The sequence below is a fragment of the Pleurodeles waltl genome, chromosome 4_1 (genome assembly GCF_031143425.1).
Source record: "Pleurodeles waltl isolate 20211129_DDA chromosome 4_1, aPleWal1.hap1.20221129, whole genome shotgun sequence".
NCBI lineage: Eukaryota > Metazoa > Chordata > Amphibia > Caudata > Salamandridae > Pleurodeles > Pleurodeles waltl.
Genome location: NC_090442.1, coordinates 652,311,863 through 652,338,728, shown reverse-complemented (window position 1 = coordinate 652,338,728; position 26,866 = coordinate 652,311,863).

Sequence of the window (26,866 nt, the reverse complement as noted above, 5' to 3'; positions counted from 1 at the left end):
TAATGGGGAACTATGTTTCTTTCATTTTTACACGTTTAGTTAATTCATTAATCATTAGAAATTCAATATAATTTCAATACATTCTATTAGTGTAGAGTCTAAATTACATCACAATATCAGTTTAGTTCATCTAACATTTGATTTAATTCAAATACCACCTATGTCAAACTCGACAGTCTATATGAATGCACAATAATAAAGAAGTGTCTGTGCAATTTCTACATGCAAACCATTTGTGCTTTCATTAACAGGGTCAAGACTGATTTTCATCTGTACTGGGGTGAATGGTTGATATTGTCTGGCATTCTATCCATCACATGTTCTTTTTGCATTTGTCACCCTAAGTGGGACGAGTATACCCAGACGTGGGACCTGTGCTCCCTATGCCACTGAAGTCAAGCTAGCCTGGCTGTTGAGGGGTGATCCCCCAGAACTGGTCCCAGGATGCTTGTTTCTGGTCCAGGAAGGACCTGGGCTGGCAGTTTGGGCTAGACTGTTCCATGGTGAGCAAGGTCAAGACTGATTTACATATAGCAGGTCCAAACTGGAATTGCATTGGTACCAAAAAAACGATGGATTTAGGCCCAGATTTCAGTACTGAATGTTTAACATTGTTCAGCATTCTGTCCATCACTTGTTCTTTTTGTCTTTGATTAACATAAGGCATAAACTGTCACATATTGATGAATTTATGTGACATGAGGAACACCACTAAAAACTCAACTACATTAACCCACCCTTTGATGGTGAATTAAGCCATCACAAAATACTCCAGCTCTCATTTTCAATGAGACAGCTCAACATTTCAGAGGTTTATTCAGGTAAGGTCTTCTGAAATCCTCTAAGTGCTTTATGTTACAATAATATAAACTTTTCCTAGTCTCCATTTCAATCTTTTCTTTTCTCCGTCTATTCCTTGCTCTTTTTTCGTTCAGCTTTTTGTACAGTTTGTAAAATCCAAGTGCAACAAGGGCACAAAGGGCCAGGTTCAATAGGGCTATCAAAATAGATCCCACAGTACCTATTCCTAGATTTTCCAAACCATGCTCTAATGGCTGAAAAGCCACTACCTATTGTTTACCATGCATCTGTCACTGTTAACTCTATCAGGTCTTGTTCCAAGTCAGTCATGTTTGACATATACTTTCTTATCTCCTTACAGGTATGTCACTGAAACACTGTTGCGCATGTAGCATTTTGCAAACTCTGCCTTCATTTGCGAGAAGAATGTCTAACTTCAAGACGATTTCACAAAACCATTGATCTCGCAGCAACCATTTCTATATCAATGAATAACACAGCACCTACAGTGTCTGTAGATAACTTACCTACTATTATTGACAACTTTCTTATCTTGTGATCATTCAAGATAACATCTAGTGATGACATTATGGCACCAAAAATGTCTCCTTGAAATTTCTGAGGAACTAGCTCCTTTTTTGATCCTAGATGTTTCACTCCATACTAAATCATTAAATTGCTCTACATGATATATCTTTGGAAAAACTATTCCCAGGTAACATGTACCATACCAGCCTTTTGGCAGCTTGAAATAGGCATTTTTCCACATAGGAAATAAACACCAGGTATGGCAGGGTCTTGACCATTTAACATGAAAGTCCAAACACAAATCCAAAAATACATGTCTACATTCACTAGTTCCTACGAAATGTGTGTCTGTCTTTGATATAGGTCTATATACACATAGCTTCCCGGCATGTTGCTAATCATTAGCCAGGAATCCTTGATTTTCAGCCACCAAATGTGTTGCATCCTTTACCCAACTTTGTAAATCTATTCCCTTCTTTCTCTTTGCTTTCATTGCTCTTCTCCTCTCTTCAACTTGTCCTATAAATTCCTTTTCTACTGGGCTAACAATGCAGGTCAAATTGTTATTGCGTGCTTATACTGTACCAAGTGTCAATGTAGGCTCAAAGAAACCTCTCTCTATGTCAATGTTCTTTGCTTTTGCAATGCTACTAGAATGTTTCATGATAGGCTCAATTGAATACACTAATGGCCTGATTTAGATGCTGGTGGTCGCACCACCAAGCTGCGTCGGACACGGGCCTGAAAAGACCGTCACATTGGCATCTTCTGCCCGCCATATTTAGATGTATTGCGGCTAAGGTGCAGACTGTCAGGACAGAGTGCTCTCCCTAGCAGTCAGGTAGGTGGGTTCTTTGACGGCTGCAGTTAGATTTACAGTTAGACAGGCAGTATACTGGTGGCAGTTTGCTGACAGAGGAAGGACATCGCTGGGCCCTCTGGACAACTGACACTGCCAGTGACCGTGGAAAAGAGTAAAATCACACACACTCTTCACATATGCATCCACCTGCATCACAGGTGGATGCAACCACCTGCATCACACATGATACAACACACCACATACACACCATTATCCACTGCCATTTCACCACAACACCTACATGCCTCCAACACATATAAACAGACATTCAACACACAATGATGCACACACTAGTGACACTGCACCCACACATGACACAACCACAACCTACACACTCATCTACACAAACACATATATACACAAGCACAACTTCAAATATCACAACAACTGCCACACAACAACATGCACCTAAGTTCTGCACGCACCAACACAGCACAACATACACAACATCCATGTCACATGCAAGTGACATACATACTGACACAACCACATTACCCACTACACCTCCCACCACCTCACCCAGCTAATCTCATCACACGCACATATACACGTACTGACCCACACACACAACTCAAGCACAACATGACAGGTACATGTCCCATTGCATGGTACACACATAAGCACAGTTGACAAGTGTGAATATACCATCATTGCAGTGCTAGCATTCATTTGCAATGAATCCTGATGCCATAATGACCATTGTGTATGTGTTTCATAAGTGTTGTGTACCAGTGTGTCCCCACCAGTGTCTGGCCTACTCATGTCCTGACATATGCATGTCACAGTAATTTAAAACAATTACTGACATGTAAATGTCTGCAGTGGCCTGTGCCCATGTGCAGTGAACCCCCCAACGTATACAGCCAATGCAGGTTGCCTACCTTTTTGTCCAGCAACGGGCGGGGGTTGTGTTTTCTCCGTGGTCCCATGGCAGCAGCAATGGAGGGTCCAGTCTAGTTGTGTCCTGCTGGAAACAGAAGTTGAATAGAGAGAAAAGGAGAGTTCCTCCCCCTCCCTTTGCCCCCAATCTCGATCCGCCAAGTTAGAAGTGGAGGTCGGATCGCCACTTTTTGCGTGGTGGTATGGCACATCCAACTCTGCTAGGTGGTAAGTGTGGCTGAAGTCCGGTTACCAGAAACTTTTTCCTATGGCGCAGTATCGGTGGTTATAATTCCTTGTCAGAGTTGGCGGGACTCGGGCAAATTAAAGTCTATCGGACTGCCAACATCTAAATACAGCAGGGCGGGCCGTCATGGCGGCAGGTGGGTTTTGAGACAGAAAGCCGAAGGAAGGACCATTACTGCCAACATCTAAATCAAGCCCCAAGTGATATTTAGAATAGAAGTATTGCTAGTACTGCTGCTGATGAATCCATAGGTTAAAGGCAAACTGTGATATGTGATTCCCTCACTTACTGTGCAAATATAGTAGCCGCTAACTTCCATAGTGTGTACAAACTTGTGTAATAGCTGATAATACACATTTGCTGACAAATCACCTCTAGAAGCATCATTGTGTAGATATTTCTCGTCATTGTAAAGTGGATTCTTATCTGCAATGGAATTTTCTAAATTCGGGGCAATTGTGGGTATAACCTTTTCTGGATCACTTACTATGGGCAAACTCAACCCAATGAGCATTTATATGATCATGATAACTATCACTGCTGCTACATCTATACATGTGTACCTACATTTACTACCTCTATTTCGATTCAACTCCATAGGATCTCTGAACCCAGACCAAAAAGTCTGAAATCAAAAATAAAATGCAAAGAGGCTTTAATGTATCACTGTCCCTTTCCAGTCCTTTTGTTCCTTGATCTTTTAGAAAGTTCATCAAGAGTTTTCTCTATTGCAATGTTCAAAAGCTTCCATTAAAAGTTCAAGTTTCTCTAACAAAGGCACAGTTTGTAATCACTGATAATTACTTCTAAAACGTAATGTTTTTGTTTATCAATTGGCAATGAGATTTCAAAGTTAAACTCCAATTCAATTTTAAACTCCAGAATACTGAACTGTATTCGTATTGTTAACACAAAAGGAAACAAACTCCTTCTCCCAGTCATTTGCAGCAAAATATCTCCATTCAGGTGCTGAGTACTTTCAGCTTGTTACTCTTTTAGTCTTTGATCTCCTATTTACTCTGCTCTCAGCATAACTGCCACTTTGGCTCAACTCTATAGTTTCTTCAGCAAAAGTCAGTAGCACTTTTACAGCTAGCACAAGTTGCTCTTTAGGCCAATTGCCTCCTGGTACAGATCTATGACTTACAGCAACTCGTCCTTCATCAGCATCGTAGCTAGCATGTGTCAAATGATTCTGTCTTGACCCTTCTGCACCATTCACTGTTGCTGACTTGCTCAGAACCCCATCAAAACTTGCTGTAGCAATCACTTGTCCAGCCTCAACAGCTTGGCTAACCTGATCCCTCTAGCTCACTGTAACCGACCCTTCTGGAACAGATGCAGTTTCATTTTGGGGCTCCTGGAACTTTGCAAGTGTGACTAGCATGTACCCAGTTCGGTAGACCTGAACACTTCACAGATGTAGTGGTTACCAAAACCACTTGGTGAGGATCTTTCCAACACAGTTCCAAAGAACGTTTTTTTATGTGCTTCCTGATCATGACCCAGTCGCCTGGACATAGGTCATGACACAGTTCATGCTGGGGCTGTGCTGTAGGTTCACCAACCTGAGGAGACAAAGAACGAACAACATCAGCCAGTCCTTTGCAATAATCCAGCTCTAAATCATCTGTGATTTTCACAAGCGCATTTGCAGACACTGTTGGCAATCTCATGGCCCTCCCCAAACCATGTTTGTCTGAATGTCCTTATCATTGCGTCTCTCTCTCTCTATATTGCATGTCCATGATAATGTCTCGCCATAGGGAACCACAAGCTATCTGGTAATACTGTTCTTCCATCACTTGAAACCCAAACACCATCTTCATTTCTCTTCACACACCCTGCTCTGACCCAACTTTGCTGCTCTTGCTCTGACACTTCTTCCTGCAATCTCTTAACTTCCTCCCATGTATCAACAGCAGTTTTTTTGAAATCTTGACTGTTCTCATCTTGTGTATCACTGTTCCATTCTCCACTGAAGGAATTACAACTAAGGGCACAGTATCTGGCAACTTCATCCACATACGTTTTTCCCAAGGTTAAATTCAACAACTTTCAATCGAATCCGGAAGTAACATCAATCCCAAAATCTCTTTCTCTTCAGGGGTTCAGCCAATAGCAATGCGGCACTCACCACCAATACCAGCGCAACTTTTGATGAGCTATACACTTGACAACAGCAATTTTTGCAGGCAATTGTAATGTGGTCAACAAATTGTAAATCTTATACCTATTTCAGATAGGGAATCCAGAGGAGGCCATAAACCGTCTCTGGGACCACAACTGTCTGAAATCATGAATGATGCCAACATCATACTGACTATCAATAAAAATTGTTACTTTAAGCTCCCCAGAAACACAACATGCTGTGGTAAGAGCGACCAAATCAGCTACTTGGGCTGAAAAGGCTTCTTGAAGCCAAGAGGCTTCTATCACACCTAAGACTTTGCAAACTGCATAACCTGCTGTCGGGGTACCATCTTTATCTCTTAAACAGGAGCCATCAACAAATATGACAATCATTTTGAATGTCAGGTCTTGGTTTGGTGCACAGTTCAGTCACAACAAGACAGTCATGCTCAACCTCATCTTCCCAACCATTTGCATTTTCAACGGGGTTAGGCGTAGCGGGGGGTAGGGGTAGCAGGGTTCAGTTCAGTGCAACGTCTAATATTCACAATCCATGAAGCAAGTATAACCTGTTCGTAATGAGTTAAACATGCACTTGTAAGGTTTTTGGTCAGGGTGAACAAAATTTCCACTGAATGGGGAATACAAACATTCAAGTGGATGCCCCATAACAATTGCTTCGTACTGTTCTGATGCTGAGGACAGCAACTGCCTTTTAACAACCAGGCAGCGCTGATGCTACAAGATTCAGTGTAGCAGAAAGATAAGCCACAAGCTTGGTCGCATTTCCATGCACCTGTGTCAAAACTGAGAGAGCACATCCATCCCTCTCACAGCAAAACAAAGAAAAATATTTGTTTTACTCAGGCTTTCTCTCAGCTCTATGAAAGCATGCATGCAGTTGTCATCCAATGGTACCGGATCAGACACATCCTTGTGTGTCAGCCTCTGTAAAGGCTTGGCCAAAAAGGAAAAGTTTGGAGTCTACTGACGACAGTAGCCAACAATTCCCAGAAGTATTTGGACTTCCTTCTGTGTGATAGGAGGATTCATTTTCATATTTGCTTTCTTGTGATACTCTCCTCACTCCCTTTTCAATATGGTGACCTAGATACAGGACTTCTTTCCTGAAAACTGTAATTATGTTGGGGAAACCTTATGATCATTCACTCCTAAATGATTTAAGAGAGCGATTGCATCTCTTCTGCATGCTTCTTGGGTGTTAGCTGCAACCAACAAGTCATCAATATACAGCACTAAGACTGAATGTTAGGGCATCTTAAGGAACTCAGGATTTTTCTTCAAGATCTGGTTAAAAATGGATGGGGACTCAGTATAGACTTGTGGAACTCTGCACCATGCCAAAATATGATTCCCAAATTCGAACATGAAGAAGAATTTACTTTCCTCCTGCAATTGGATGGAGGAAAAGGCTTAACAAAGATCAATCACAGTAAGCCATTCTGCTTTACAGAGAATCTGGATTAAAATCACTGCGTGATTTGGTACCACGGGACAACATGGGATAACTATCTTGTTCACTTTCCTCAGATCTTGGACTATGCAGTACTTTCCATTGGGCTTCCACAATCCTAAAATGGTTGAGTTAAATGGACTTCCCCTAATCTCTTTTACAATTCCTTGTTCAATTTGACAATTTATCAAAGAGGTAATTCCAGCAATTGCCTCTACTGAATTATTATACGGGCTGTTTTGGGGTAAACTGCATTTAGCTTCACAGTTATTTTAATAGGCTCTACTCTTTTTATGAGCCCTATTTCTTTTCCTGAAAAATCCTAAATCTCAGGCGCCCATGTATTTTCCCAGCCCACCCTGCTTTGACGACGCACTTCGAATCTCGCAGTGTTGGACACCTTCACTGACTTGTAACTACCAGTGGGTTTCAAACCCCATCAGGCTCTGCGCCTGGAGGTGCCCTTGGATTTTCCCAGCCAGGCCTGCTGCAATGACGAGCTTATTAGCACACTCCAAATCCCACAGCGTCCACAGCCGACCCACGCTGGGCTCGGCCACCCCTCTTGGTCCCCTGTCACGAAGACACGGTGCTGCCCACACTGATAAAGACTGCAACATATCGTGGGTAAGTGAAATTGCTAAGCATTCTTGCAACCTTTGTCCTTTTGAACTGAACTATGGGGAAAAGGAAAACGTTGCAACTGGCTAACAAGGAGGGCTCTTTCATAGACTATTGCTAAATGTATATTGAATGCCATTGATCATGAGATGGACGCAGTAGATGTGCAGATTAATAATGTGATGGGAGCTTCAGTGGAACCTACGGTTTCTCAACCACCTAGTACTTGTTCACCTTTTGAGCCCCAACCTGGCAGACTTAGTTCATGACCTAGTAGGGGTAATCCCTGTGTTTCTGCTTTGCCTGTCATAATTGATGGAGTGGAGCCTAAGGAATTTTTAATGAATGTTGATTCCCTATGCATTTCACCGCTTGCTAAGAAATCTAAATGCGTAGGTCTTCTTCGAAGGATGAGGTAACGAAAGCACTCAGTTCATCCATCCCACAGGACACTTGTAAAAAAAATCCCTCTAAAGCTACTGCATCAAAAAGGGGGCCCAATTCCGTCTACCTTCCGCTCGCAATATTGGTAGAAAGATTGATTGGCGTCATATCTGAAGTGTCGAATCTTCTCGGGGAAATTGGAAGCTCATTCCTAAATCTTCATTCATCTCTGGGCCTAGACTTGCCAAAAAACACTGCTACTCATACTTTAAGGGATGTAAGCCCGCCTCTTCAAGTACGCCATCCAGTAAAGGCAGAGCCCATGAGTGTGGCATCATCGGCCATTCAGGTTACACAGGATGATATAGTTCATTCTGATAATGCTCAAATTAGTAGTAAGCAGATGAGACGGATACCAACAGCAGAGAAACCCTGTGTTTTGGACCTTCCACCAGCTGCTGTCCATACATCATTGTTTTAAAAGGAGTTTCTCCATTGTCCCCATTGACAGCAGGCTATAATCAACTACTTAATAAGGTAACTCACTGGTTCAATTCACAGCTGAATAGAGCCCTTATTGTGCACCATGATGTCATTATAGTACGAGTCTGCTACGTTGGGAAAAGTCAGAAACTGGATAATTGTGACTGTGTCATTGCTAATTTTAGGTCTGAGACCCTGGTTAGTAGTATTTTCTTCTGACTATATAATACCCACAAGCATGAAAATGGTGTGTAAGCCATCCCCTTGGTGTTTTTTATAGGCCTAAATTCTTTCAGGGCAACCAGCCCTTTTTAGGTCGAGAGCACAAGCGTTTTGGCCTGTTTTAAGTATTGTGGGCTTTTATCCAGGTCCACCGCACACCCATCACTTTCACTCGTTCCTAGGCTTGCCTTTCAAAAATCCTTTGTTATAATTGGTAAATGCTTTACGTTTGTGCCACCTTGGGGCGGTTTTGTTACTGCCTTTCAGACTGCCCCTGTTACATGGATAATTGCATAATTGCCGATACGATGGACTTCAAGCAAACTTCTTTTTCTTTTTGTGTCTCTACTTTGCGCACATGCTCATGGCAGCCATGGTGCTTTGAATCGGCTTGCTCATGTCAACTGTTTTACTTTTCATTTTCAATTTAAGTGGCAAAAAAAAGCCCAGTTAGGAATTTAGAATGCTAATAGCTCTAACTCGAGCATACGTGAGACCCATTGCATTGCAAATGCTTGTTCAGGGACTGCAGTCAACATGGAGATTTTATCCACACTTACCACTTTCCACTCTGTAATAACATTGTTCCCCTTGCTACTTTGTGGATTGACAGGTAACCAAACATCCTGTTATATCCTTACTGCAGCCTTGTGACATTATGAGGGCACCCCCGGATGATCTTATGCATGCCTGCAATCTTGATCCTGTTGCTGCCTGTTCTCAGGCCCTGAACAATATGGACTGTACGGTGGTCATTGATCTACAGTCCAGAGGGAAAAATGTCACATGGAATGTGGCTGGTTTGGGACCTAAACTAAATTACACACACTGACTAGATATTATTGTTGGCTATGACATCATTGCTATGAAAGAGACTTGGCTTATTAATCCTTGCCACATTCATGGTTATGTGTTTATTTGACACAAGCTTCGCCTATTCTTTCTGGAGGAGCCAAAGCTGGTCTGACTCGTATTTCAATCTCCTTCCCTGGGCGTATTAGCAGAGCGGTCTCGAGCTATAGTAATTCCCAATTCAACTGTTTCAAGACCAGTGACTGTGCTATTATTAATACCCTGAAAAGTAAACTTGAGGGTGCTTCGTCAGGGGGTGGGGTCTATCCTTCCATTAAATGGATGGGTGATTTAGGCAACGCAGTGGCCTGTGGTTTAAGTGACACCCTCGGTGAACCCTCGATGCACCTTGTGCTTACCTGATGTAAATCTCGAGTTTTAAACCTCCCAGCACTATTGAACAACAGGGCCCTCAGCCTGACAGTAGTCTGACCCCAGGTGGCAGATCACTATTTTTGGCTTGTCTTGTGTAGAGTCTTCCTGCTGCTTACATGCCTAACAGGCCTGCGTGGAACACAACACAGTTTTCAAGTGAATGTGTCTGTTGGTCCTGATGCAACGTTACCACCAGCTAGGCGCACCCACTTGCCTAGATTTCCCTAGGCCCCAGAAGAATAGACACAATAATGTCTCGGCACAGAAAGCTAACATTGATAGGTATCGCGCACCATTCTATAGACATTGGAAGAAAGGGCGTTTTACTGAACACACCTGCTTGAATACTTGCGGGAAACCTTGGGAACTTGACCTTTTTGGACCCCCAAAATCAATACACACAGCTGGAAGTTCTAATGATGGTGATTTTTTTGTACCCTGTCCTATTGCAGTATATATGAATATGAATGGCCGTGATAACGAGACAAACAGTAGCAAAGGCATAAAACATTAGAGTAACTAGAATACAAATGCCAAAAATCATATATGAGTGAAACTCCTAGCCTACGTTTGTTGTCACCTGTGTCTGGCAGTCGCTCCCAAATTAACTATACATTGTAGCGTGGTTTCCGCCTAAAGACCTTTTTGAGCAGGTAAACTTTTGTTGTGAAATTCACTCATGATGGCAAATGCCCCACGGATAGCCAGATGAATGAAATTTAAAATTTGAAATTCTGCCACAGCGAGCCACATGAACACGTTTCTGTGCAAACGTATATTTAGTATGATTGAAGAGCAACATTGGATTCCTACTTCACTGTTAAGGTGGCTCCATTTAGGCCTGAAGATGCAGGGGTGTCACATGTAGACCTGTCCATGGTGTACAATAAGTCTCTACAGAGGCGGTTAGGAGGCATGTTTGAAGTTTTGCAGGGGCCCAGTCTACAAGTTGACAGACCCCAAAGGACAGGATGCGAGTTCCGCCTTCTTATGGACAGCCTCCCAAGAGCCTGGTTCCAAATGACGATAGGAACACGTGGATGGCGTATTAGAAGTACTCCCTCTAGTTACAGTGTGCCTACTCATGAGGAGCCATCATTCTCACCTCTTGTTCCGTCCTTTTCCTTCACCTGACTGCCCCCCACCCCCATCCTTTTTGCATTTCCAGGAGGTTCCATTTGGTCAGCAGCTTGGCCTTACAGAGGACCTGCTTAAAAATTGCATACATTTATATATGTCCTGTGGAGAAATGGGAGAAACCCGTGCCAGCATTTGGTACCATCTACTGATATTAGCAGTGTTAGCTGCCTTATCTTTAATTGAGCAGGCATGCTTGAAATCTATAATGAAATGTTGTAACACAAGTGCAATGCTCTGAAAAAGATGGGGGCATAGGTAATAATAAACTCTCTGCTCCTTTGCGTTTGAGGGGCCTGGCAACTAGGAAAGTAGGTACAGAGAGAGTGGCGGAAGAAAGCACACAGAGCAACTAGCATCACAGTCAGCCCAATAAACATCTGTGGTTGCATTTGTGGTTGTATTTATATTCTGCGCTTGACCTGTGTCACTGTAGTTCAACATGAAAATGTTCAGCGGTATGTGTATCCCAGCAAATACACAGGCTGCAATGATGCAACAACGAATTTACTCTGCACTCACACTAACTCTGCTAATTGTGCCCGCCAGTGCTAACGCCACCCTGCGGGCTCAACACTAACAACACCACACCACCAAGGCACTATTTATGGCTCGACAACTTGCACTATCACTGCGCTAGGAAATGCCAGAGATTCAGGGGTGTACCTAGACGAATCCATCTGGTCGGTGCAATAGAACTGCAAGGCATTCAGACATACAAGGGCAATGATGACTGATTATGACCAAAGTGGCTAAAGGCCTTTGGAGATTCTGTTATATTGTATGTATATGTTTATTTATTAAAATGCTCATATATATATATAAAGGTGGTTGCTTACTCCTACTAAGCTTCTTTATGGAATTTTAGTATGTGGTAGATCTGGCTTGTTGTCACGGGACCGCGTTGTGTTCGATTTTTGTCAGTTATTTGGAGCTCGCAGGCAGAGAAGTGACGCTCGACCTGTTGGCTAAATAAATCTTTTTACATCAACTTCCAAACGGTTTACACCTTATTTTTGGCGACGAGTTGCCTGTCAGTTGAAGCGTGAACTTCACTTCTATTTAAACCAGAAGCTACAGGGACAGAGGCAGCTGTGAACTCGAGCTGCAGGTGACAAGGAGGTCGTGCCATGATGTCAAGGAGGTCAAGGAGGTCAATGCGTCAACATGCACACCAGGCAAAGGAGTCTGGTGTGAGTGAACTTACACAGGGGCGGCTTCTCCACTAGAGCAGAGGAGCATCGTCACCGCCCAACCCATCCACCCCCCCAGCAGCTACAAAACTTTTAATACAAAACGATAATAAACTATGTAAACAATAATAAAGTATGTTTATTATCGTTTTTTTATTAACCCCTTCTCTGCCAGGCCCTTTCCCCTCCTGTGCCGAGCCTATGTTTTGGCTATTTGGGGCAGTTCGCGCTTAGGCCCTCATAACTTTTTGTCCACATATGCTACCAACACCAAATTTGCGCCCATTTTTTTCCCAACATCCTAGGGATTCTAGCGGTAACCAGAGTTTGTGGGTTCCCCTGAAGGAGACCAAGAAATTAGCCAAAATACAGTGACATTTTCGGTTTAAAGAAAAAAATGGAAAAAATGGCTGCAGAAAAAGGCTCGTGTTTTTTTCCCTGAAAATGGCATTGTTAGAAATGGGGTCTTTGGTTGGCAGTCAGGTTACCCCCTGTCCAAGCAAGGACCCTCACTCTAATCAGGGTAAAAGAGAATCACCCTCACCTAGCCCCCACTAACCCCCTTGGTAGCTTGGCATGAGCAGAGTGCTAGGTGTAAAGTATTTGTACCAACACACACAGTAACTTAATGAAAACACTACAAAGTGACACAACACAGGTTTAGAAACATAGAACATTTTTATCTAAACAAAACAAGACCAAAACGACAAAAATCCACAATACTCAATGTCAAGTTATCAATTAAAAAGCAAAAAGAGTCTTCATGAAGTTTTAAACACAGTGCTAACGCTGTTAGAGTAAAAATGTACCTTTGGTGCGTCAAAAATAACCCTGCACGGGTGAGTGCGGGTCAAAAAGGGCTTGCGATGCATCAATTTCACTCACAAGCGAGACCTTGCATCGTTTCTCCTTCAGTCGGGTAAGTGTAATTTCTTCTCTCTGCAGGAGAGCGATGCGTCGATCCGGTCAGCATTCTTGGGTACGGGCAGGCCTTTTGTCCTTTTTACACGCCCAGCGGTGTTTGCATCAGAAATTCAGCCACACGATGGTCCAAAAAACCATGCAACTTGGGCTGCGATCTCACCGGTCTCAGTCAGCGATGCTGCGCGTTGTTTCTCCAGCCGTGGGCGTCGATCTTCCGGTCGCGTTGCAGGCGAGTATTGATTTTCAGCCAGGAAGCCGGTGGCGCGTCGATGTTTTAGCCGCAGATCGGAGTTGCATCGATCTTTTTCCCGCACGGCGGCCTGTGTGCAGATTTCTCACTCTTGGGCTGCCAGCTTCTCTTCTCAGGGCCCCAGGAACTGGATGGGCACCACTTGGCAAAGTAGGGGTCTCTCCAGAGGATCCAGGTGCTGGCAGAGAGAAGTCTTTGCTGTCCCTGAGACTTCAAACAACAGGAGGCAAGCTCTAAAACAAGCATTTGGAGATCTTCACAAGAAGGCAGGTAACACAAAGTCCAGTCTTTGTCCTCTAGCACTAGCAGAAGCAGCAACTGCAGGATAGCTCCACAAAGTACAGTCACAGGCAGGGCAGCCCTTCTTCCTCAACTCGGCAGCTCTTCTCCAGGCATAGGTTCCTCTTGGTTTCCAGAAGTATTCTAAAGTCTGTGGTTTTGGATGCCCTTCTAATACCCATTTTGCCCTTTGAAGTAGGCTTACTTCAAAGGAAAGTCTCTCTTGATTGTGAAATCCTGCCTTGCCCAGGCCAGGCTCCAGACACACGCCAGGGGGTTGGAGATTGCATTGTGTGAGGGGAGGCACAGCCTTTTCAGGTATGAGTGACCACTCCTCCCCTCCCTTCTAGCCCAGATGGCTCATCAGGAAATGCAGACTACACCCCAGCTTCCTTTGTGTCACTTTCTATTGAGAGGTGCAACCAGCCCAACTGACAAACTGACCCAGACAGGGAATCCACAAACAGGCAGAGTCACAGAAATGGCTTAAGCAAGAAAATGCTCACTTTCTAAAAGTGGCATTTTCAAACACACAATCTTAAAATCAGCTTTACTAAAAGATGTATTTTTATATTGTGAGCTCAGAGACCCCAAACTCCACATGTCTATCCGCTCCCAAAGGGAATCTACACTTTAATCAGATTTATAGGTAGCCCCCATGTTAACCTATGAGAGGGGCAGGTCTTGCAACAGTGAAAAACACATTTAGCAAAATTTCACTGTCAAGACAAATAAAACACATTACTATATGTCCTACCTTAACCATACACTGCACCCTGCCCTTGGGGCTACCTAGGGCATACCTTAGGGGTGCCTTACATGTAAGAAAAGGGAAGGTTTAGGCTTGGCAAGTGGGTGCACTTGCCAAGTCGAATTTACAGTTTAAAACTGCACACACAGACACTGCAGTGGCAGGTCTGAGACATGATTACAGAGCTACTTATGTGGGTGCCACAACCAGTGCTGCAGGCCCACTAGTAGCATTTGATTTACAGGCCCTGGGCACCTCTAGTACACTGTACTAGGACTTACTAGTAAATCATATATGCTAATCATGGATGAACCAATTACATACACATTTTTGTGTAGGAGCACTTGCACTTTAGCACTGGTTAGCAGTGGTAAAGAGCCCAGAGTAAAAAAAACAGCAAAAACAGAGTCCAGCACACATCAACAACCTGGGAAACAGAGGCAAAAAGTTAAGGGAGACCACACCAAGGATGAAAAGTCTAATAGGCATCAACAATGGGTTTGCGGTGCTAAAATCACCATCTTCCCAGCTTTCAGGAACAGTCAGACATGAATCAGAAAACCACATTTTCAACACAGTTTGGCATTTTACTGAGACATAACCCATTTTTACTATTTTTTGTACTTTTAGCCTTCTTCCAGTTAGTGACAGAAATGGGTGTGAAACCAAAGCTAAACAGTTCTGAAAAGTAGACAAAATTCTGAATTCAGCAAGGGGTCATTTGTGTAGGTCCTACAAGGTTTTCCTACAGAAAATAACAGCTAAAATAAAACAATATTGAAATTGAGGTAAAAGAAACCAGCCATTTCTCACCACGTTTTACTCTGTAACTTTTTCCTGCGATGTCAGATTTTTTAAAGCAATATACAGTTAAGTCTGCTGCACTCTTCTGGTTGCTGGGAATATATAGGTCTTGTAGGTTCATTAAGAACCCTAGGTACCCGGAGCCAATAAATGAGCTGCACCTTGCAATGGGTTTTCATTCTATACCGGGTATACAGCATTTATTTGCAGAAATATAAAGATTGAAAAATAGGTATCAAGAAAACCATTGTATTTCCAAAATGGGCACAAGATAAGGTGTTGAGAAGCAGTAGTTATTTGCACATCTCTGACTTCCAGGGTCCCCATACTAGCATGCGAATTACAGTACATTTCTCAAATAGACATCTTTTTTACACAATGTCTTACATTTGGAAGGAAAAAATGTAGAGAACGAAAAGGGGCAATAACACTTGTTCTTCTATTCTGTGTTCCCCCAAGTCTCCCGATAAAAACGGTACCTCACTTGCACGGGTAGGCCTATTGCCCGCAACAGGAAACGCAACATGGACACATCACATTTTTACATTGAAATCTGACATGTTTTTTGCAAAGTGCCGAGATGTGGATTTTGGCCTCTAGCTCAGCCGGCACATAGGGAAATCTACCAAAACTGTGCATTTTTTTAAAACTAGACACCAAGGGGAATCCAGGATGGGGTGACTTGTGGGGCTGTCACCAGGTTCTGTTACCCAAAATTCTTTGCAAACCTCAAAATGTGGCCAAAAAACACTTTTCCCTCACATTTCGGTGACAGAAAGTTCTGGAATTTGGGAGGCGCCACAAATTTCCTACCACCCAGCGTTCCCCCAAGTCTCCTGATAAAATGGTACCTCACTTGTGTGGCTATGCTTAGTGGCTGCAATAGGAAATGCCCCAAAACACAACATGGACACATCACATTTTCCCAAAGAAAACAGAGCTGTTTTTTTGCAAAGTGCCTAGCTGTGCATTTTGGCCTCTAGCTCAACCAGCACATAGGGAAATCTACCAAACCTGTGCATTTTTTAAAAACTAGACACCTAGGGGAATCCAAGACAGGGTGACTTGTTGGGCTCTCACCAGGTTCTGTTGCCCAGAATCCTTTGCAAACTTCAACATTTGGCAAAAAAACATGTTCTCCTCACATTTCGGTGACAGAAAGTTCTGGAATCTGAGAGAACCCACAAATGTCCTTCCACCCAGCATCCCTCCAAGTCTCCCGATAAAAATGGTACCCCACTTGTGTGGGTAGACTGCCTGCAAAGGAAATGCCCCAAAACACTATGTGGACACATCAAAGTTATCAAACACAACCTAACTGTTTTTGCAGGAGGCACCTGCATTTTTGGTCCTGAGCTCAGCAGACATATAGGGAAACCTACCAAACCCAAACATTTCCGAAAATTAGACACCCGAGGGAGTCTAGGGAGGTGTGACTTGCGTGGATCCCCCAGTGTTTTCTTACCCAGAATCCTCAGCAAACTTCAAATTTAGCTAAGAGAAATCACATTTTTCCCACATTTCTGTGTGGGATCACCGCACCGGAACAAATTTCCTACCACCCAACGTTCCACTCAGTCTCCCGGTAAAAATGATGCCTCACTTGTGTAGGTGGGCTGAGTGCCTGTGACAGGGGAGAGCCAAAAACATGTTGAAAATAAGGGGGAACAAAAGCGGGTCCAAAAGGGCAGTTTGAGAAAAATTGTTTTTAGGCCGACAAGTGGGGCAGAATTTTTATTGGTATAAATGCGACAATGCTGGGTGGTAGGAATGTTGTTGATTCCTGCAGATTCCGGAAGGTTCCATCACAAAAATGTGGGAAAAATGTGTGATTTCCAGCAAAGTTGGAGGTTTGCAGGGCACTGTGGGTAAGAAATGGTGCAGGATGCATGTGATGCACACCACCCTGGACTCACCCAGATGTTTAGTTTTCAGATGTATATAGGTCTCGTAGATTTTTCTACATGGCAGCGACCCAAAGTCCAAAAAGTACAGCCCTCACCATTCCAAGTAGGACGATTTTGAGAGTTAGACAAGCTCTCATAGCCCAAATGTAAAACTAAAATAATCAAATGTCCTCTTGCTTGTCGTGGAATAAGTTGTTTTGGTGTGCGGGGGAGAGCTGAGAGATTGTTAGCCCCTTCAGTTGGGGTGGGGGCATAACCATGCCCATAGGTTGGTAACCGCCACGCCAGTATTTTTTATTTTTTTTAAAATTCCCTGGCATCTAGTAGGCTTCCCTCCCCCCCCCCGGGAGTGGATTGGAGGTAATTGCCCCATCTGCCCACCGGTGGGCAGAACAAATTTGTTCCCATTTATTTAGGGTGGAGGTGTGGCCATACCCCCACCCTCTGTTTTTGAAACAAATTCTCCCCTGGTGTCTAGTGGTTTCTGCCCCCCTTGGGGGCAGATTAGTCTAATGAAAATAGGCCGTTCTGCACCCAAGGGGGGCAGAAATGGCCTAAAAACAATTTGTCCCCCCGGGAAGTGACCTTTGCCTAAGAGATTGCTCCCCTTATCAATGTAAACAACAATAAATAATCCTTGGTGTCTAGTGGCTTCTGCCCCTCCTTGGGGCAGATCGGCCTGATTAATATAGGCCGATCTTCCCCCGGGGGGCCAGAAAAGGCCTAATAAAAAATTGCCCCCTGGGGAGGGACCCTTGCCAAAGGGGTCGCTCCTCTTATGCCAATTTCACAAGAAAAAAAAATCCCTGGGGGCAGATCGGCCTAATCAATTAGGCCGATCTCCCCCTGGGGGAGCAAAAAAGGCCTAATAAAATTATTGCCCCCTGAAGAGTGACCCTGGCCTAAGGAGTCGCTCCCCTCGTAAAACAAAACAAACACACAAAAAAAATCCCTGGTGTCTAGTGGGTGCTACCTCCCCCTCCCCCCGGGGGCAGATCCACCTAATTAATATAGGCCAATCTGCCCCCGGGGGGGCAGAAATGTCATTCGAAAAAATGCCCCACAGGGTCTCTCCCCTTGCCCAAGGGGTCGCTCCCCTTTCATGCCAATAACAACAAAAAATCCCTGCTGTCAAGTGGGCATTTCTGTAGCCCGATCGCTTTACGATTGGGCTGCAGAAATGCTCAGAATGACATCAAAAAAAAGGAAAAGCCTTTCCTTTCTTTTGATGTCCCTGCCTGCCCCCTCTTCCTCAGCGGAAGAGAAATGCCTAGCATTTCTCTTCTGGGAGGTGACCTCTGATGAGGGCAACGTCACTGTAAAGGGGGGGTCGGGGGTGGAAGGGGAAGCAATTCCCCTTCCAGCCCTGTCCTTGGGGGGCAGGGGAGCAGGGAGGAATCCCACGGAGGGAAATTATTTTATTTCTCCCCCCTCCCCATGCCTCGCCGCCCTTTTTCACTCCCTCTGAAAAATACAGTGAGACAGTAAGTGTTACACTGTCAAAGGTGTAGCTTGAAGAGGCAGCAAGTGTTCAAGAGCCAGAGGTGTGGTACAAAGACGCAGCTGAATCTGTTTGCTGGAAGAACAGAGCCCAGTCAGGAGCGCCTGACTCGTGTAATCCTTCTAAGAGAGATGGTAAGTGCTGCAAAGTAAGAGCAGCGGTGTGCGCATTAGAAGTTGAGCTCAAGGCGCAGAGTGGAGTGACTTCAGGAGTGTGTAATTGTTTGACTTGAGAAAAGAAAGCAGAGCTAGTGCTTACAGTGTACTCAGCAGCAACTTGAGGCAAGTTACGCTAGCCCTAATCAAGCCTGACAAATTTTTATTGTGATGGCAGGGACATTTTCAGTTACTCCAAACTGTCCAGTGCTGCTCATGCTCTAAATCATTAACATTACACTCGTGATACTGCTGAATGTGCGCATGTAGGAGGTTGGCCCTCTATGTAGTGTGGAAAGCTAGGCGCTCTGTGCAGGGGGTCCAGGCAACCACACGTTGGTTTGCAGAGGTAAAACTAGACCACATAATGCTCTCATTTTTATGGTACCTTGGACGAGAAGTTAGGCTAATCTTGGAGAAGTACAAAGCATTTGTTGTACTCACAGTATCAATAAAGCAAGACACACAGGCAAAAGAATACCTTACACCAATTTACAGAACTACTTCAGATATTTATAAACATTTTAAGACCAAGATAATAAAAATCGGGTAAGCACTTTTTAAGTTATTAATTTTTAAAGTTTTAATAAAGTTAGTCTTTTGTGCTCAACTAAGCACCATAGGAACCAATGGAGAAATACTTTGAAAATTCACAGTAAATCAGTCAATGCGTAAATGTCTACTTTTGCAGGTACGTCGAGGTCGTCGATGGGTACCCTGCACCAGCTGGAGAAGTTTGGGCGACTCCCGGTTCCAGCAGGAGCACCTGCAAAAAGCGATGGAGTTGGTGACAGGCCACTGTGAGATCCCACTTGGAAAAGCACTGCATAGGCGGACCTAAAGGCAAGTCCAGTGGGTCCTCTTGGGGTGGCGAGTTCGTAAGTGGTGTGAGACTCTTAGGGCACAGCTGGATCTTCTGTGCAGGGCACAGGGCAGCCCGGTGCAGAGCGAATCATTGAGCCAGGAGCTGTGCGCGAAGGTGCCCTTGGAAGCAGGAGGTAGGTCACTTTAAGAGTCACTTGCAGGTCAACAGGGGCACTCTGATGGGTGGTCCAGGGGGTTCCTGAAGGCCCTCAACTGGGATTTCCTCCTGGTCCTTTCTCAGTCCAGAATGAACTCTCCTTCTGAGTGTACGACATGAAATGACCAGTACATGGGGCTATTGAACAGTCTGGCCACTGGAGGTTGCAGTGCCACCAAGCTTATCACAATGGTAGGTTTTGTCCTCACAGTCTGACAGGTGAAGCTTGGTCTGGATGTAGCATCGAGTTCCTTGGTAAGCAGTGGGTCAGCGAAGTTCACTGGGTCTTTGGTTCCTTGGTGGTCCAGAGGGATGCCTTCACTCTTTAGGGAGATCTTTGGTGATTTTCAAAGAATGTAGGTCCTCTGTAGAGTCAATCCAACATCCAAGCTACCCCTTAGCGGTGATTGTCGACTTCTGGGTGTAGCAGGCATGCATTGGTGCCTTTTCTTCGTGCAGCAGTGTAGGAGGCTGGCCTGGTTTGTAGTGGGTAGCTTGGGTACTTACACCTTACACCAGGTCCAGTTATCCCTTATTAGTGAAATGTAGTAGTGTTCTAGCAGCTTAGGCTGATAGAGGTAGCTATAGCAGAGCAGCTTAGGTTGAACTAGGAACCATGCAAAGCTCCTGTAATACCACTTACAGTCACACAGTACTTATACACAATCAAAGACAATACTCAGTGTTACCAAAAATAAAGGTAGTTTATTTGGGTGACACAGTAACAAAAATATCTCAGAGGCAATACTCCTTCTGGAGGTAAGTATTATACACAATATATACACTAGACACCAAAATAAGCAAGTAATTAGACATAGGATAGTGCAAACAATAGGAAATGCTATAGAATGCAATGGGAGAAAATAGGTCTGGGGCAACACAAACCATATACTAAGAAAGTGGAATGCGAATCACAAATTCCCCCCACCCCCCAGACAAGTGTAGTGTGTAGAGAATCGCTGGAAGAGTAAGAATACAGCAAAAGTATGAAAATTACCCCACCCCAGAGCCCAGAAAAGCAGGAGTAAAGTACTGCAAGTTTTCTTAGGACACACTACAAGTCGTAATTGCAAGAACCAACCAAGTCTACAAACAACAAATGGTTGATTCCTGGACCTGAAGACCTGCAAAACAAGGAGACCAAGTCCAGAAGTCGAAAGAAATTCCAGGGAGGACAGGAGCCACTGCCAACCCAGAAGAGGGTGCAAAAGAAGAGTCCCCAGTTGGACGAACACTGCAGAAATGCACCCTAGTAAGATGCCAGCGGGTTCTTGCATGATGCAAAGGATGTCCCACATCGTGAAGTTGGATGCAGGTGACTTTTGGCATTGGATTCCTCCAACAAGCCTTGGTTCTGGCAAAGTTGCGTTTAGCGTCCAGTAGGCGCTATCTGGACCCAGGAGGGACCTAGGGGCCTCAATTCTGTGTGAGGAGGAAGAGGGGGCTCTCAGCCCTCAGAGCACCAGATAGTACCCATGGGAGTCCAAGGACATGGGGACAAAGGAGGTGCAAAATGCGGTTGGTACAGCACTACAAAGGAAGGTCCCACGCCGCCGGAGATCAACTCAGCAAGTTGAGCATCGCAGGATAGAGTGCTGGGGCCCTGGGCCAGGCTGTGCACAAAGGAATTTTGCAAATAGTGCGCAGAGGCCGCAGGAGGTGAAGAAGACGCAGTGCACAGGGGTACTGTCGTTCTGGGGGAAGGCAAGGTCTTACCTCCTCCAAATTGGGACAGCAGGACCACAGGACAGTCTGTGTCGATGGGGTCCACCCTCTGTGTTCCAAGGAGCATGCTCGTTGCCAGGAGTGGAGTCCAAGAGAATGGTTGTTGACTTAGAAGGTGCCTGCTTTAGCAGGGGAGTGACTCTGTCACCCCACAGGAGATTTCTTCGGTTCTTCTGGTGCAGAGTGAAGACAGGGAGTCCTCAAAGCGTGCACACCATGGAAACTGTTGCAGTTGCTGGCTGGAGCTGAAGTTGCAGAGGAAAAGTATTCCTTGTGGATACTTTGTTGCTGTTACAGCGGTTCCTAGAGCAGGCTGCAGTTGATCCGAGGTCAGAGGATGAAGTAGTAGTTGCAGAGCATTCCTGCTGGAAACTTCAAAGAAGAATCTGAAAAGAACCCACATGAGAGACCCTAAATAGCCCGAGAGGGGGATTGGCAACCTTATCAGGTATGGACCTATCAGGAGGGGTCTCTGACATCACCTGCTGGCACTGGCTACTCAAAGTCCTCCAGAGGGCCCCCACACCTTGCAAAGCAAGATGGCTGAAGTCTGGGACATACTGGAGGAGCACTGGGCACCACCCCTGGGGTGGTGATGGACAGGGGAGTGGTCCCTCCCCTTTCCTTTGTCCAGTTTCGTGCCAGAGCAGGGACATGGGGTCCCTGGGCCGGTGTAGACTGGCTCATGCAAGGAGGGCCCCATATGTGCCCTTCAAAGCATTTCCAGAGGCTAGGGAAGGCTACCCCTCCCCAGCCTGCAACATCTATTTCCAAAGGGAGAGGGTGTAACACCCTGCTCCCAAAGAAAATGCTTTGTTCTGCCTTCCTGGGACTGAGCTGCTCAGACCCCAGGAGGGCAGAACCCTGTCCGTGAGGTGGCAGAATCTGTAGCTGCAGTGCAAGCCTCAGAGAGCTGGTTTGGCAGTACTGGGGGTCCATGGTGGAGCCCCCAAGATGCATGGAACTGACTCCCCAATACCAGATTTGGAATGGGGGGAAAATTCCATGATATTAGACACCTTACATGGCCATATTCTGGGTTACCATTGTGAAGCTACATATAGGTAGTAACCTATATGTAGTGCATGCATGTAATGGTGTCCCATCACTCACAAAGTTCAGTGAATTGGCTCTGAACTATGTGGGGGCACCTTTGCTAGTGCAAGGGTGCCCTCACACTTAGTAACTTTGCACCTAGCCTTCATTAAATGAAGGTTAGACATATATGTGACGTATAAGTTACTTAAGTGCAGTGAAAATGGCTGTGAAATAATGTGTGCACTATTTCATGCAGGCTGCAGTGGCAGTCCTGTGAAGGGGTTTGTCAGAGCTCCTTATGGGTGGCAAAAGAAATGCTGCAGCCCATAAGGATCTCCTGGAACCCCAATGCCCTGGGTACCTAGGTACCATATACTAGGGACCTATAAGGGGGGTCCAGTGTGCCAATTGAAATTGATAAATGAAGTCACTATCCTATAGTGACAACTTTAAAAGCAGAGAGAGCATAAGCACTGAGGTTTTGATTAGCAGAGCCTCAGTGACACAGTTAAGCACTACTGACAACACACACATTAGGCCACAAACTATGAGCACTGGTGTCCTGGCTAGCAGGATCTCGGTGAGACAGGCAAAACACTCTGACATATAGGTTTTTATCTATGAGCACTGGGGTCCTGGCTAGAAGGATCCCAGTGACACAGTAAAAACACACTGACACACACTCACAAACAGGCCAAAAGTGGGGGTAACCATGCTAGAAAGAAGCTACTTTCTCACATGCAGTTCTCAAGCCTTGGGTCTTCTTTTTTGCTGGTCTTTTTTTGTCCTTAGAATCTGATTTCTTGGCCTAGGGACGCCCACTAAATACTGTATTTAGTGGGCGTTTTAGGGGGAACCTAGTAGTGACCAATGGGTCATCTACCTTAGGGAGGCTACACCCACTAAGTGACTACTTCCTGTGGGTGGAGGTCACTTCCCTACCTCCGAATGGCTATTTTTCTTCCATGCAAGATGGAGGAAAATTAAATGGAGAGGTCACCTCGCATGCAACACCTTAGGGGTGTTGCAAGCCAGGACTGACCACTCTTCCTGTCCTTTGTCTGGTTTCCCACTGTTGCTCCCACCATAAGTGGGGGTCTGTAATGGGTGCTGCCATCTGCTGCTAGCAGCATACCTAGGGGTCAGGTTTCAGAAGCTCACTAGGAAGGCAGTGCTCATTCCTGAGGGAAGGGGGTATTAGCACTTCCACCCACGAAGAGCTTTGTTCTGAATTCCTGAGAGCAGGATCTCTCACCCCAGACATTCAGAATGTTGTCTGGTGGTGGCAGGCTGGTTGTGACCGACCAGCAACCATGCCAGGGTAATTAGCTTTTGCAGGAGGCACCTCTAAGGTGACCACTGGGTACACTTTGCAATAAATCCAATGCTGGTACCAGTTTGGATTTATCATTCTGCGTGGTTTGATACCATACAACCCAGGGTTCAGTGTAGCCATCATGTAGCTGTGAAACTCGTACTGACCAGTGTCCAGCACATGTATTAAAATGGCCGCCCTGTTCACTTACTATGTCCCAGGTTTGCAAGGACACAGTAGGAACATATTGCTCATGCATCTATGCCCACACATACCATACAGTGCAGCCTTTCGAAGGGCTTTAAGGCCTGCCAGAGGGGTGACTTACCTATATGGCATGCAGTGTATGGTGGACAGGGCACACAGAATGTGTGCCATGTTGAATTTGTCTTTTGGGTTTACATCAGGGCACTCAGCCTGCAATGGCAGTGCTGGGTGCACCTGACTGCATGGCCCTAGAGGGTGGCACAATCAGTGCTGCTGCCCTCAGGGGCCTGCCCTTAGTACCCCATGCACTGGGTACCTAAGTACCATTTACTAAGGACTTATAGTGGCAGCTAAAGGTGTCTCCAATTGTGCCAATGCATCACAACAGTTTTGGGGAAAGATATCTGGCCCAGGGAACCTGGTTAGCAGGGGCCTGGGCGATAACAACTTTGAGGCTACATCATTTACTAGACAAAAAAGAGGCCTTTTCTCATAGTGTGTCTTTCATAATTGTTCTTATGATGGCACGCTCCACACGGCTATTCTCATGAGTGATTGAAGGGGACTCAAGCCTCCCACACTGTCCAGTGAGCAAGTGAAGGGGACTCGCACCTCGCACTCAGTCCAGCGAGTGAAGGAACTCATGCCCCCCACCGAGTCCAGCGACCGAGCGAGGGAATCGCACCTCTCCACAGTGCAGCACACGATTACTTCCACGAAAAAAGACCTGCACCTTGTGGAGACACAGTTCAGGGAGTGTGTGAGGGGAATTGCACCTCTTCACAGCTCAGCATGCGATTACTTCCACAAAAAGGCCCGCACCTCATTGGAACTCACGTTTATTACACCAATTGAGCTAGCGATCTAACTATCAAAGAATCCTGTGCTGCATTGCACAAACTCTTTTTCTTTTTAAAAAAACAAGAGAAAGACCTACCTCGATATACGAAATCCTTCCTCAGTGTGTGCATGCTCACAAATCCCTTGGGATCTAGCAGAAAAATGGGGATTAGAGGAAAGACCACTGTGTACCAATATCTTTCAGTTCAATCTAGTAGGAGTGTAGAGAAAAGACTCTCACGATCTACTTCTTAGTTAAATTAGTAGAGAGGGACTAGAGGAAGGACTTTAGATTTACAGCAGGGACTTGCAGGTTACATAATGAAAATAATTGAAAAATTTTAGAAAGTGCATTTATTATTCATATACCTATATTAATTCATGGTATTTCGTCCTGCATACTACTTTCATAATGGATGTTTCAGCAATAACACCTCCACTTCAATTTTTAGCTCAAGCAATTCTACTGAGTTGAGGAATGGTTAAAGATATGTGATAATTATTTTAAGGCACTCGATAGGCAGGATTTTCATCCAGATTGTAGGAAGGTGATACTGTTGAAGGCCCTAGGGAAAGAAGGGAAACAAATCTTCAAGTATTTACCTGTGTTGTCAGTCCAGGAAGCTCAACCAGATATGGATGTGTACAGTGAAACAAGGAAGAGATTAGAGTTGATGTTTTTAAAAGGTAAGAACTGTCAACATCAGGGCAGTGCCCGCTCTACGGGCGACTGGAATGCAAAAACCCAACACTTATGGGATAACATAATTCATGCATTATATTGATATGCTGTTGTTTAACCTTTTGCATTGCAGAGTTTAATCCTGAAGACTTATATTCAAGGTGCTTGTAAATACGGTTCATTTGCAATGTATTGCTGAAGGCTTTCAGAGTCTGTCAGGGTGTTGTCCCTTTCCAGGGCCTTCTAGAAGCTTTCTTTGCAGCATGACTGGGTGTGGTTTGTGGGCTGGGCCAGACTCTATATAAGGGAGCCAGCCCAGCTCCACGTGCTCACTATTCAGAGGTCCCGGTGCAGAGCAGCAGCAATTTCCTGAGCTCCTGTTCCGGAGGCCTACCTTGATCTTCCAGGCCTCTGCCCTTCATGGTATTGGTGATCCTTGATCAGGGCGGTAAGATGGAGGTCGGGCTGGGCTCCCGATCCTGTTTTCGAAGGCATTTTAGTTCTTGGGCCTAGTTTTCATGTTGGAAGATTTTTCCTTGTGCGTGTGAATGTGCTCTTGATTTTCTGGCATTTACATGTTGATATTTGAATCGGCAAGACGCGCGATTCATTCTTGGCATTTGACTTTTGAGATTCGGGTCGGCAACAGTGTGCGCGGCCATATCTAGACATTTCCATATTGACATTCGATTCGGCAAGACGCGCGATTCATTCCGTGCATTTAACTCTTGATACTCATTGTGCGCTACCATTTCTTGGCATTTACATGGTGGCATTCGAATCGGCAAGACGCGCGATTCATTCCGTGCATTTAACTCTTGATACTCATTGTGCACTACAACTTCTTGGCATTTACATGGTGGTATTCGAATCATCAAGACGCGCAATTCATTCCGTGCATTTAACTCTTGATAATCATTGTGCGCAACCATTTCTTGGTATTTACATGGTGGTATTCGAATCAGCAAGATGCACGATTCATTCCTTGCATTAAAACTTTGACATTCATTGTGCGTGACCATTTCTTGGCATTTACATGGTGGCATTCGAATCGGCAAGACGCGTGATTCATTCCTTGCACTAAAACTTTGATAATCATTGTGCGCGACCATTTCCTGGCATTTACATGGTGGCATTCGAATTGGCAAGACGCGCAATTCATTCCTTGCAATTAAAACTTTGATAATCATTGTGCGCGACCATTTCTTGGCATTTACATGGTGGCATTCGAATCGGCAAGACGCGCGATTCATTCCCGCATTTAAAACTAGGTGTT